The 13,756-nt window shown below is 37.6% G+C and overlaps 1 protein-coding gene across 7 annotated transcripts in view; it reads right to left on the bottom strand.

Moving 5' to 3' along the window:
* Ncoa1 (nuclear receptor coactivator 1) overlaps positions 1-13,756 on the bottom strand; it is a 204,918-nt gene that overhangs the window by 113,922 nt on the left and 77,240 nt on the right. The window lies entirely within an intron of this gene.

Here is a 13,756-nt window from a genome sequence, read left to right as displayed (position 1 = left end):
AATTGAACATTTAAAATACTTGAGTTGGCAGTAGGGATCTGTAGTAAAATACTTGCCTAACCTCTATGATATCCTGGATTTGCACCCCAAAAGCACAGACAGACAGACAGACAGATAGACAGACAGACAGACAGACTGACACACACACACACACACACACACACACACACAGAGAGAGAGAGAGAGAGACTCTCTGTCTCTCTCCCTCTCCCTCTCCCTCTCCCTCTCTCTCCAGACAGGAAAAGAAAGGAAAAATCTTAAAAGTATTTGCCGAGTTTCACCTCTGGGAAGGAGATACCTTTTCCTATGCCCCTTTCCCCCCACCAAGTAAAACTAAAAGCCCTGGACTTACTTGTCACATGCATAAGAAATCTCAAGGTAGTGAGAAGACAGATCATGTATCCAAGTAAACTCATGTGAAATATTTATGAACTTTCTTTGGTACATTGTATATGATAGAAGTGAACCCAAAGAAGTTGGCAGCCTGGAAGCACTCAGAAGTCAAGAACTCCCTAAAAACACCAACCAACCAAGTACCAACCTAAACAAAATCTGGCTCTCCCTTGCCAAACAATCAGGAACAGGACAATGCAGACAAAAGCTATTTTACTTAGTCAAACACAAAAACACTGAGCAGAGGTTGGCAGTGGGAGCTCTGTGGTTCCCATTCCATCACTACCAGCACAGTCAAATGGAAGCCGCTTTGGAGCAGCATGCCTCAGGCTACACTGGAAGCCAGTTCTCCACCAGAGTAGGATCAGAGACCAGCAGTGATTCAGTGCCTGGCAGCTGTTAACAAGACCTCTTTCTCCATGCTGTCAGTAAAGACCATGCAGAATGTTTAAATTTTCACCTGATATTAGCTTCTCTGCCATGGACTAGTGACAGAGGAAACCTAGAATAGTTATGCCTTTTACCAATGCACAGCAAAGGGAACATGCCCCTGTAGAGGCCACATGGGGAATATTAATTATAATGAGGCAATGAAGCACTCCTGCCTCTCTCAACCAGGGAATGAGGAGAATCAACCCCCAACTTGAGTATTAAGAGGCAAAGTGGGAACTTGAAATCCTAACCCTGGGGTAATAATGAGGCATTGCCTCCTTCCCATGCTGGAGCAGCAATGGCAGAGGTTAGCTAAATGAGGGTTTGTTTGGTTTTGTTTTTTGAGACATGGTGTTTTACACAGCACAGTCTAGTCTCCAGCTCATAATCTTCCTGATTCATCCTTCCAAGTACTGGAGTACAGGGATTTTGCCACCATATCCAGATAAACTAGGATATTTAAATAGATTATAGGATCTCAGAACATAACAACCACAATGTTCAAGTATCCAATGAAAATCACTTCTATTACAAATCAGGATTTTTTTAGATTTATTTTTATTATTTTTTACTCTGTGTGTGTGCATGTGCCTGAGGCAACAGAGACTTCAGGTTCCCCTGGAGCTAGAGTCACAGATGTTTTGTGAGCCAGCTGATAATAGGTGCTGGGAACCCTACTGGGGTCTACATAAAGAGCTCTGAACCACTGAGCCATTTCTCCAGCCCCAAGAACTGGGAACATAAATTTATAACAGAAATGTTATAAATAACTGGATGAAAAGGGGAAATATGTAGATAGCAATACCAAGATGCTGGAGATGCATAAATGATCTAAAAAGGAGTTGTGTCTGCCTCTCTTTCCCTTTATTTTTCTCACATATTTGAAACAGAACGAAATAATCTTCAGAGGAATAATATAGAAAAGATAGCAAAGTAAGGGAGATGACAAGGAAGGACCAATGAGACACTTCAGACTTGAAAATTATAGTAGTTAAAATGCAAGATTTAATGGATGGGTGCAGAGGAAAGATACTCAGACCTGAAAGACAACAGTGCTTTCCGATTTTAACAACAAAGAGAAAGTAAATAAATGGAGCTTTGAGATCTGTGTGACTACAGCAACAGATCTATGCCATCAACTCCCAAAAGGTGAGAACTGGCCAGAAAAAAGGGGGGGGGGCACCTGAAGTTACAAGATAGTGGCAAGATGAATCAGCAGGTAAAAGTATTAGTTGGAAAAGACCAGGGCCTGAATTCAATTCCCAGAAGCCACATAAGGAAGCTGGAGGTGCATCTGTGATCCCTGCACTCCCACAGAGGCAAGCAGGCCAGCTGCCTGAAATATGCCAAAACAAGTGAGACCCTGCCTCAGGAAGATGGTGGACGAAGAGAGCCCACTGTCTAAAGTTGCCCTACACACACACACACACACACACACACACAGAGAGAGAAAGAGAGAGAGAGAGAGAGAGAGAGGGACATATATGCTCACACTCAGAGAGACAGAAACACAGAGACAAACATATACAGAGGCAGACAGAACTAAAGTTGCCCTCTAACCCCCACACACACAGAGAACTTAAGTAATTCAAAAACATAAACATGTACAGATTCATTGCCATACAAATTTTAACTGCAGCCCACAAATACATCTGTGTACTTCTAATTTTTTCTATTGTTTACTATCTTTTGGCATGCTTGGAATCTGGTGGTGGAATGTAAGACAATGTGACATTTAATTGGCAAGCCATTTAAATAAAAATGTGATTTATATGCCATACCATCAAAAAGGAAAAAAAGTTCAGATGGATTAAATACCCCAATATGGAAATTAAATCTGGTTATTAGAAAAAAGTATAACTGGAGAAAGAAGGCAGCAAAGTTGGTCAACAAAAATAGTAAAGTAATACAAGGCAACTTCTAGAGATTTTTTTTGGATGATAATATGAATTAACACTTAAAAACTGGTAAGATAATACATTTTATAATGTTTTCTAACCAGCATATATAAACATATAAGTGAGTATTTTTATGCATCTGAGCAAAGTAGTTTTTCAAATAAATTAAAATGTACACATCAGAATTAAAGAAAAATATTGATAAATCTGACTATATGTATTTGAACACTAAATATAAATAGTGAATAATTAATAGCTAATAATTGTATTATATCGTGACTATACTGTTTCTTGCTCTGTAGATCAGGCTGGCCTTGAACTCAGAGACCCACGTGCTTCTGCCTTTCAAGTGCTGGCACTAAAGGCATGTGTCACCACTGCCTGATTATGCTTTCTTTAAAAAGACAAAAATATATAAAACTTTACCTTTCCCAGATAAATAGTGAAGTGTTTACATGATGTTTGGATTTGTTTCAAAATATGAGAGTGAAAAATATAGAAGTATGGATAAGAACAAGGTTGGCCCTGAATTGTAACTGTTTAAGACAGGCAGGACTTCATTATTCTATTTTTGGCTATTTTCAAAATCTGGGTCAGTGTAATAACTTTTCAAGAACTGCACAGATAATATTTTAAAAGCTGCTAAGCCAGGAGCTGAGAATGCAGCTCAGTTAGTAAAATGCTTACCAAGCCCAGGTAATCACCAGCACCACATAAAACCAGGCATGCCTACAGCCCCAGAACATGGGACAGGGAGGCAGGAGGATGATAAGTTGGGGCCATCCTCAGCTAATCTGAGCTACATAGACCCTTTAAAAAAAAAAAAAAAGACAAGCAAGCACAGTGTGGGAGCTCTTAAAGTACCCTCCTCCCCAAGGATGACAATTCTATTGAAACCAAAATACTCACTAGACACTCTATGTGGAATACGGTTATTAAATTCCATTTATTTATTGAAAAATAATAACTGGGGCATACAATACCCCCCCCCCAAAAAAAGGCAGGAGTGATAACACACATCTGTAATCCTAGCATTAGGAAGCAGAGGAATAGTGTGAGTTCAAGGCCAACCTGGGCCACAGTGTCTTAAAAAACAGTAGATAATCTGCAGCTGGGAAAATGGCTCAGCAGTGTGTGGGGAGGTATTCAGTTCCTGCACCCACACAGTAGCTTTCAACTATCTGTAACTCCAGTTCCAGAGGACCTGGCACTCTCTACTGGCCTCCTTGGGTTCTAGGCATGCACACAGTGCACTTAAAAATATCACAGGCATAAACTTTGTTGTTTTTTTTTTTTTTTTCAAGACAGGGTTTCTTTGTGTTGACAGCTCTGGCTGACCTAGAACTTGCTACAGACCAGGATGGCCTCAAACTCTCAGAGGCCCACCTGCCTCTGCCTCCTGAATGCTGGGATTAAAAGTGTGCATCACCATAGCCCAGTAATATAGATAAACTTTTAAATCAAGAATAAGTAAATAGGGGCTGGAGAGGTAGCTTAGTGGTTAAGAGCACTGACTGCTCTTCCAGAGGTCCTGAGTTCAATTCCCAGCAACCACATGGTGTCACAACCATCTGTGAGAACTGGCACCCTCTTCTGACATAAAGGCAGAACAGTGTATACATAATAAATAAATAAATAAATAAATAAATAAGAATAAGTAAATAAATAATAAACAACAAAGAATAGGTTTGACAGGTTATGATTTTTAAAGTTAAAAACATCAAGGTGGTTAAATGGATAAAGGCATGTGTTGTTGTTACACACAAGAAACAGAACTGTAATAATAATTTCATTTGTCATCACAATGGTCATAATACTAAAACAGACCTTAGGACCATGATTGTTCCCAAAAGTTTTGAAAGATACAAGAAATAAATACCTCATAAGCTAATTCTTTTATTATAGCTTTGACTTCTCCCCACTAATTCTTTTCCCAAATTAATGAGTAAAGATTTTATTTTTTTAAAAGATGTACTCTAAGAAGGTCATTCACCTGTTTCAGACAATTCAATAACTCCTCAAAACTGTTAAAATCCATAAATTTTATATGGTAGAGTTTCTCTCTACTTAGTTTTTCATCATATCATTTTTGCTATTGTTTCAGCTATGTCAAATGTTCTCACTTTAGCTTCACTTCTAAACAGTCTTTTGTAAGTGAATATGCAATAACCACTTTTTGAGTATAGTTCTATGAATATAAATGTGTGTATAGAACTTTAAAACTACTACTATTTGCAAATTACAAGTTCTATACTCACCTAGCAGCCCCCACACAAACTAAGATTTCCTCATGCTTAAGTCACCCTTCTTAAAGCACCTAACTGGCAACTGTTCTCCATCACAAGAGGGTTTTTTGTTATTGTTGTTCCCCAAATACTAGAATTCAAGTGGAACCACATAGCATCAATTGCCTGAAGCTAACTTCCCTCACCCAGCACAATGCCTCTAATGACTCAAACTGTTGCATGTGTCAATAAATCATTCCTTCTCATAGCTTAGTCATCAACTTATAAATGCACCAAATTTATCATTTCATCCTTTCAAAACATTTGGGTTGCTTCCAGCCTGTGTGATTGTGAACAGAGCTATTATAAACACTGGATATAGTGCTTAATTAAAAATAATGTATGCCGGGCAGTGGGGGCACATGCCTTTAATCCCAGCACTTGGGAGGCAGAGGCAGGTGGATCTTTGTGAGTTTGAGGACAGCTTGATCTACAGGGCAAGTTCCAGGACCTGCTCCAAAATACACAGAGAAACCTGGTCTCAAACAAACAACAACAATAGTAATTTACCAATGTTAACTGTTTCAGTTTTTTAATATTTTTATTTAAATTAGAAATAATCTTAATTTACATATCAATACCAGTTCCCTCTCCCTCTCACGCTCCCATGCCACCCACTGACTCCCCATCTACTCCCCAGGTAGAGTGAGGCCTTCCATGGAGGGGATCATCAAAGTTTGTCACATTATTTGGGGCAGGACCTAGGCCCTCCCCTCCCCCCAGTCCCCATATTTAGGGTGAGAGTATCCCTCAGTTTTGTAAGCTGTGAGCACTATGGGAAAGTGGGATGTATGAAAATCTTGTCCTATATTTGCAGCTTTTCTGAGAATGTAAATTTGTTCTGGTATTACTTAATGATATATATATATTTGTCATTGTCCCCAGTCATGTATGAGAGTTCTAGTTTTCTGTATGTTGGGTGACCCTGGTATTGTCATTATTTCCTATATTATTTATGTAAATTGTTGTTTAGTAGCATCTCATCGTGGATTTAATCTGAATTTCCCTAGGAGAGTGGAAAGGCTGCAAGGGTTGATGATTCTAAATATTTTAATTGATCTTACTTATCAACCTTTGATAAAATATTTGCGTCTAATTTTGTGTGTATATGTTTGTTGTATATGTCATGTGTGTGCAGATTCTATTTGTGAGGCCAACATGGGAATTCTTTTTCAGTTGCCCACTGATTTTTTGAGACAGTCTCACTGAACCTAGAACCATATGATTTGGATAGATTGGCCACTTACCAAGCTCCAGGGGTTCTCCTGTCTCTCCACTCCCCAGTAGCGGGATTATTATACCCAGTCTTTTTATTTTTAGACTTTTATTTATTTCTATGTGCACTGGTATTTTACCTACTGTGTATGTATAAAGATGCCAGAACCTCTAGAATTGAAGTTACAGCCATTTGTGAGCTGCCATATGAGTACTAGGAATTGAACCTGGGTCCTCTAGAAAAGCAGTCAGTGCTTTTAACCACTGAGCCATCTATCCAGCCCTATATCCAGTCTTTATATTTGTTCTATTTTTCTTTTTTAAATAAATTTTTATTTAAATTAAAAGCAATCTTATTTTGTATACCAATCCCAGTTCCCTCTCCCTCCTGTCCTCCCATTCCCCCACAATCCCCATACCACCCCCCCATCTACTCCCCAGGGAGGGTTGAGGCCTCCCATGAGGGATCATCAAAAGTCTGACACATCATTTGGGGCAGGACCTAGTGCCCTTCCCCATGTGTCTAGGTTGAGAGAGTGCCCCTCCATAGGGAATGGGCTCCCAAAGTCCATACACTAGGGATAAATACTGGTTCCACTGCCAGAGGCCCCATTGACTGTCCTGGTCTCCCAACTGACACCCCATGTTCAGGGAATCTGGTTTAGCCCTATGCTGGTTCCCCAGCTGTCAGACTGATACCCAGTCTTTAAGTGGGTACTGTGGATCTAAATACAGGTCCTCACACTTGCACATGGCTTGGCTTAGCATTCTCCCAAATTCTTGCTTTGTTCATTTTTAAACTGGGTGTTCTTTACTGTAGTGTTTGAGAGCTCTTTGATAATAATCTTGATAGGAGCCCTTTCCTGGGTCTGAGTACTTTTCAGTCTGGAGATAGTATTTTCATTCTCTAAACACAGTGTCTTTTACAGCAAAAGCTCTTACTTTTTATGAAGCCCAATCTCCCATTCTTCTTTAATGGACTGCACTCTGATGCCTTGGCTAAGAACCTTTCCTAGCCTGAAGCTATGAAGGATTGTTTTCTGTTTTCTTCCTAAAGCTTTATGGTTTCACAGTTTACATTTTAGATGTATAATGTACTTGCAGTTAATGCTCTGTAAGATATGAAATAGAATCACAGTCCATTTTCCTTGCATATGAATGCAAAGTCAATACTATCTTACTAAAAATGCTACCCTTTACCACCAAACTAGTTTCTGGACTCTATAATATTCCCAACATCTGTATGTTCAGTATCTTACAAGTAGCCTACCACCTTAACTATTATGCTGCTGTCCTTTCAGCATCTTACATATAACTTTAGACACAATTATTTTATCTGCTTGGCGCATTCTTCCTCTTCCACATAGTAATCCCAACTCAACCTTCAGGAGTCAGCTTAAATGTGAACTTCCCAGGAAAATCTTGCAACATGATGAAAGTTAAAAGGCTTCTAATGACCAACCCAGGAAGAGCCCATGGCTCCCAGCAAATTTTAGAAGCTGTAAACACTTCCTAAGTTTGTCACTTTTCCATGCTAACTTGTCACCACTCTCTCTGGTTCCCCTCCTCTCCTGTCTTCTACCTTTCCCATGTGTTAAACAATCCTTAGGGTGGAAGGGAAAGGTACCTCCATACCTAATTTGACTTCTCTTCCAGACGAGCAGTAAGCACAGAAGAGATTTGCTAAAGGACAGAATAAGTGGAAGGGCTTCCTAGGTCTGTGATAAGGAAGGCATGCTAGGTGTAATAACAGAAGGGTTTATTTCCCTGGAAAAGCTAAGCTATTGTCCATGAACAGACTGATCTCTATTTTAAAAACAGGACCTTGAGAACTGGTGTGTGTTGGGGAGGGGGTTAAGATTTTTTTTTTTTAATAGCAGCTTTCCCTTGAAATGCTATATTGTTAAGGTAATGATTTCAAAATGCTGTCATCAGAAAAAAAGAAAAGTGAATGTTTTCTGAATATTTGTCATGTTTTATAGATAGGGCTAGATATTTTATAAATATGGTTTTATGTAAAAACCTTATAATAAGTCTAAATAGTAGGTATTGTTTCTGCTTTATAGAGAAAAACACTGAGCTTAAACAGCTCAATTGGTTTTATTTTCTTCTTTAGTCATAGTTTCCTAATTTGTCTTTATAATATTCTCATTATGAAAAAAAAATGAAACTGTTTCTGGAAAGTCTCCACTTAAGTGAGAAAATTAACAAATACCAATACCAAGATGACACAGATATCTGAATTATCTGGCAAGAACTTTAGAGCAGCATCAGTAAAATGTTCCAAAAAACAATTCTGAAAACAACTGAAACAGATGGAGTAACACAAAGATTAAGCAAGGAAATAGAATATATTAACAAATGGATATTTCAGAAGTAAAATTACATGTCCAAAATTAAACTCACAGGGTTAACTTAATAGCAAATGAAAATATATGAAGAAAGAATAGTGAACTTGAAGACAGATCAATAGAAACAATCAATGTGAATATAAAAATAATCATTGAAGCCTTAGGGAAATGAAGATGAAGAACAAATAGAGAAAATGTAACATTTTTGTCTTCAAAGTTCCAAAAGGAGAGGAGAAAGGAATGGACTGTTTTTACTGACAGGTTCCGTTTTCAGAACTGAGCTACATTCTCACCACCCACACCCAACTCTGTTGTTTCATTTCCTTCATTTCCAGCAGTTATATTCTGTGAAATAACCATAACTGCCAGCTCCATAGCTCTTCAAACTTCTAGCTTCAGTGAATTCAGTGCCCACCAGATTAAAAGAACATAATCAATGAACCAGAGCTATGTTGACTAACTGAGGCTTTACCTGGTTTCCATATCTAAAATGACAATTCTTCCCTTTCACAAATGGCTAGGTGTTACACTAATGTTTCATTTTTTTATAACAATTACCTGAAATGAAATATTTTTCTCTTTAATACCTACCTGTCTCCTCCACTAAAAAGTCAGTTCCATGAAAGCCTGAACTTTATATATTCTGGTCTCTGATATATAATTTATGCTTAATTTTCTATTTGGTGATGGATAATTGAAATCTTCCTTGGGAACTCAGTTCTTAAAATGCTAACTTGGAAGAAGTGTGATTTTACCCACTATTTTAATATTATTTAGATCAAATTAATACACAGTAAATGTGCCAGACTTGAATGTATAGAACAAAAGGTTTTAACCAAAAAACATACCGAAGTAATCACTACCATGACCATTCCTGTTATCTCACCAAAAAGAGTCGGTATGACTCTTTACAGTGTAGGTAATTTCAGCTTCAATATAGAAAAGATTCTAAGTAACTTCAATAAGAAGTGATTTGGCTGATAACACAAGTTTTATTCTATATGTACCAATTAGAGAAATCAAAATACATATATACTTGCATTTAGTGAGACAAAAGAACATCTTTCTGCATGTCTTCAGTGAAGCACTCTAACTGCCAACATCTTCCTTCCCTCTTCTCCAGGGAGTGTGTTTTTGTGTGTGTGTGCGCAGCCAGAAGTCAGTTTTGGGTGTCTTCACCAATGTCTCTGCCTTAGTATTTTAACCCTGGAGATTTGGTTAGTGTGGCTGGTTAATGAGCTAGCTGCCACTCCTCATGCTGAGAGGTTACAGATGTGTGCCATGTGCCAGGCTTTTACATGGGGGGGGATCTGAGTTCAGGAGCCCACACCTCTATGGCAGGTGCTTTACTGACAGAGCCATCTCCCCAGTCCAAGGAGAGTGTTCTTGTTCATTACTCAAGCTCTGGCTCATGCATCTTCTCTGCAGAGCTCAAACTTTTCCCTCCTCTCGTCTCCCTCCAAATAATCTCTGTACCCATGATGTATTACAACTACTTTCATCTCAAAATATGTTACATAGTTTATAAAAGATCCTGAGTCCATAAGGACTAACAGATAATCCTACACATTTGTGCAAACCCAACATCTGGCAAGCACAGCAAACACTCATGCTTGCTGAGTAAATGCTTCATGATTCAAACTTCTGCAAGCCCTAGTTCAGCACCCCTAGCTCTAAAATAAAACCGTTTTGTTAGGCACTTGGGCATAGTCTTCTAAACTACTCTTCAAACAACTTAACTGAATAGTCAATTCAATTAAAAACTCACCATTTGGTAGAAAGGTCAAAGCTTACATTTAATTTTTAAAATACTGAATTTCAACAAGGATGCTTCGTAACACTGTGCAACTAACTGCTTATTAGAATGCCATTTTTAAAAGTCTGCATATGTTTATCTAAAGATAAATTTATGATGAAGATTTAGTTTTACACAATAATTGGAAACAAATTGGTTTTTCTTTAAAACTTCTTCTTAGTTCTTTTCAAACAAATTTCAGGATCCTAATTCAGCAAAACAGCCTGCTTCATAAATGTCAACTTCACTACCCAACTGCTGTTAACATAGTAAATGCTGGGGAAACAAGCCTACTTTTTCAAAAGCCCTAAAGAGAAAACCTGATCTTCAATTTATAATGTAAAAACATTTAAAATTGGATTCTTCACTAGAGTGTTATAATTTTACAAACATATTTTAGCAAAAAATTTGACAATGCAATGACAGTTGCCAGTGTTCTTCTGTACTCAGTGAAGAGAGTGAATATTATAATAAGTAAATGAAAAAAAACACACTGATTGGTTAAAGTCAACAGACATGTCTAAAGTTTCATTTTATTGGTAAACATTTTGCAAGTTATTAGTAAAATAACTATATTGATTCTTAATTTACTGTAACAACACTATCTTTTCCTACAAGAAAATTCTTTCAGAATTAACAAAAATAGTATTTGTTCAAAAACATAGATGGCCAGAATTCTATTCCCAGTTTAAAATAAGGACCCCAGCTTGATAGCCACCACTGAAACAACTCACAGGAAGCCCGAATCAGTTTCCAACACACAACACATAATTCTGTGAGCCTGGTGTCCATATCAGAGCCAGACTAATCTTTACAATTACATAGCTCTTAATTCTGATTTTTAAAAAAAGTTGCCTGTGACTTCCTATGCTGAAGAATGAAGTCCTACCAAGTAGCTTGAATTTCGAGCACACTCAGAAGCCTGCCCTTACCCGTGTCTATATCTCCTACCTGTACTCCAGTCGGGCCCAGATGGCAGGCTGTCCCTGGGCTCTCCAATTGCCTTCCCTACCTTCAGGCTCACTAGAGAATCCATATCCCCCCTAAACTTCTAAACCCTATTTCAAATTCCTCCCAAAAATTTCCACCAAACAACATGTTTGTTCCCCACCTCTCTTAGTAAGTTTCTTAAACAGAGGTTCAGTGCCAGGTGCAGAAGCAGTACATGCTTACAATCTCAGAACATGAAAGATGGAGGAAGCTAAGTCAGTAGTTCAAGCTATCCCTGGCTACATATTGAGTTTAAAACCAGCCTCAGCTACATGAGACCTAGTTTTAAAAACAAAACAAGCAAAGAAAGCTTCATCATATATGTTTTAGTTTTTAAAAACATATTACTCCATGGATTTGTTTGTCTTAAAGATCAATACTAAGTAACTGTTGAGTAACCTCTGTTCTCCATGCTATTATTGGCACTACTTTAACGGCAAAGGACAAAAATGATATCATAACTGTTGCATTTACACTTCTATGTAAGCACTGTGAACTAGCATTAAATTTCCCACTGCTAACCAATGGGGTCAGCTTTAGTTTTTACTATTATAGAAATACTATTGTGAATATAATTCTAACACAGCTTTGTTATCCCTTGAATTGTTTACTTAGAGTCAGTTTCCAAAGGTATTATTAAATCAACAACCTTGGATATGTGTATGGCTTTTAAGACATGTACTACCATATTGCTTCAAATGAGCTGTTCCAACTCAAAAAGCAGTGTGCGCCTATTTGGTTCCCTATGGAACTCTTATTGTTGCTCAATAAGAAAAAAATATTATTGCTTTAATTTCCAATGAATATCAACTATTTTCCTCATGTCTATTTATTCTATGTTGTCTATAACCCAGTCTTTTTTTTTTTTTTTTAATAAAACAGTAGTCATTTAGGGTCATATTTGGAAAGTCTTTTTTAAAGTTTTAACTATACAAATTTCTTCATTAAAAATGTGCTTCATTTTATACACTCACTGCTTTACAGTTTGCTTATTTTAGATTTTTGCAGGTTCTACTGGCTTTTCAATTTTAAAAAGTAAACCATAACATCTGTATCTGGACAGGCTCAATGCTACATTTCCTAACTGCTATTTGATTATCCTAAAATGTAAGCAATTATACCATTGACAGATTTTTATGATTATTGTAATTATGGCCCTAATTGACATTTCCTCAGTTCTAAGGAGATTTTTATTTTCTTAACATATGTAGGTACTAAATCTCAGAAAGAATAATTGAATAATAATAATAAAAAAAATCCTACCAGTAAATAGGTGAAAGAGTACATTGTAAAAATGTTACTGTACCCTGTGTGTAAGCCTATGGGATCCTTAAGCTTCATTACATCTATCAGGGACCACAGATATCAAGAGCTTAGGTAAACTTACTTGCAGCTGAATTTTAACATAGTTTGAAAGCCTGATTTATTTGAAACAGTTTTCAGAAAGACTAAATCATGACAGAGCACTAAATTTAAAAAGCTATTGTGATGCAAAAGTTGTCTGTTGCAAGCCAAGCAAGGGCAATTAAAGGCACTAGAAATTGTGCAGTCTCTCAAAATAGACCAGAGAATGATCAGAGCTGCAAGATACTGGTGTCACCAATCTGCATTTTACCAAGTACTATCACCCAGGTGCTGGCTATCAATCTGTGAGAGGTCTCCAGCTGACTGAAAGGAAGCTATTTAATTCAGGGTTTCTCTACAGAAAACTGAAACTGTGATTTTAGCCAAAAAAGAAAAGCAGTTAAATTCCAAGAATTACTGAAATTTATCCAGGAAATTATAATGTGTGAAGAGACTACTAAAGCAAACACAGGTGAAGGGAAGCAGTTTGTCAGAATGTGGAAAAGGATTAATACAATCTAGATGGTTATGGATAACTATACTAGATATGGATAAATAACTACATGGCTATGGATAAATATACACTACTGTCTACAAATCTTTTCAATGTTGTTTAAGCCAAGCTTTATTTACTTATTCATTTATTTATTTTAAATATAGGCGTCTTAGTCTCTATCCTTAGTGTTATAAAATACTCTGACAAAAACAACTGCAGGGACAAAGGGCTCACGGTGGCAGATGATTCAGGATGCACGCCATCATGGCAGCAGGAGCTTGAAGCAGCTAGTAAGTATTTTTACCCCCAAAGAGATCAAAGCATAACAAAGAATGATCAGATCAAAGCAAACCCAAAACACAGGCAATCACCACATCCTACAACCCCATGCCCAACAATTGGGGCTTGTGATAAAATTGGCAAGTTTCCAAAGAGCTTGAGTAGTTCCACCCTCCAGTTCTGCCACCTATAGCCATGCAGGTCCTCTCTTTCACACTCTACCTCTTCAGCTCTTCTTGGTGGCTATCTCATGGTTCTGACAGCTCTACTATCCTGAA

The sequence above is a fragment of the Phodopus roborovskii genome, unplaced genomic scaffold (assembly GCF_943737965.1).
Source record: "Phodopus roborovskii unplaced genomic scaffold, PHOROB, whole genome shotgun sequence".
Taxonomy (NCBI): Eukaryota; Metazoa; Chordata; class Mammalia; order Rodentia; family Cricetidae; genus Phodopus; species Phodopus roborovskii.
This window is presented reverse-complemented; position numbering and strand designations above follow the sequence as displayed.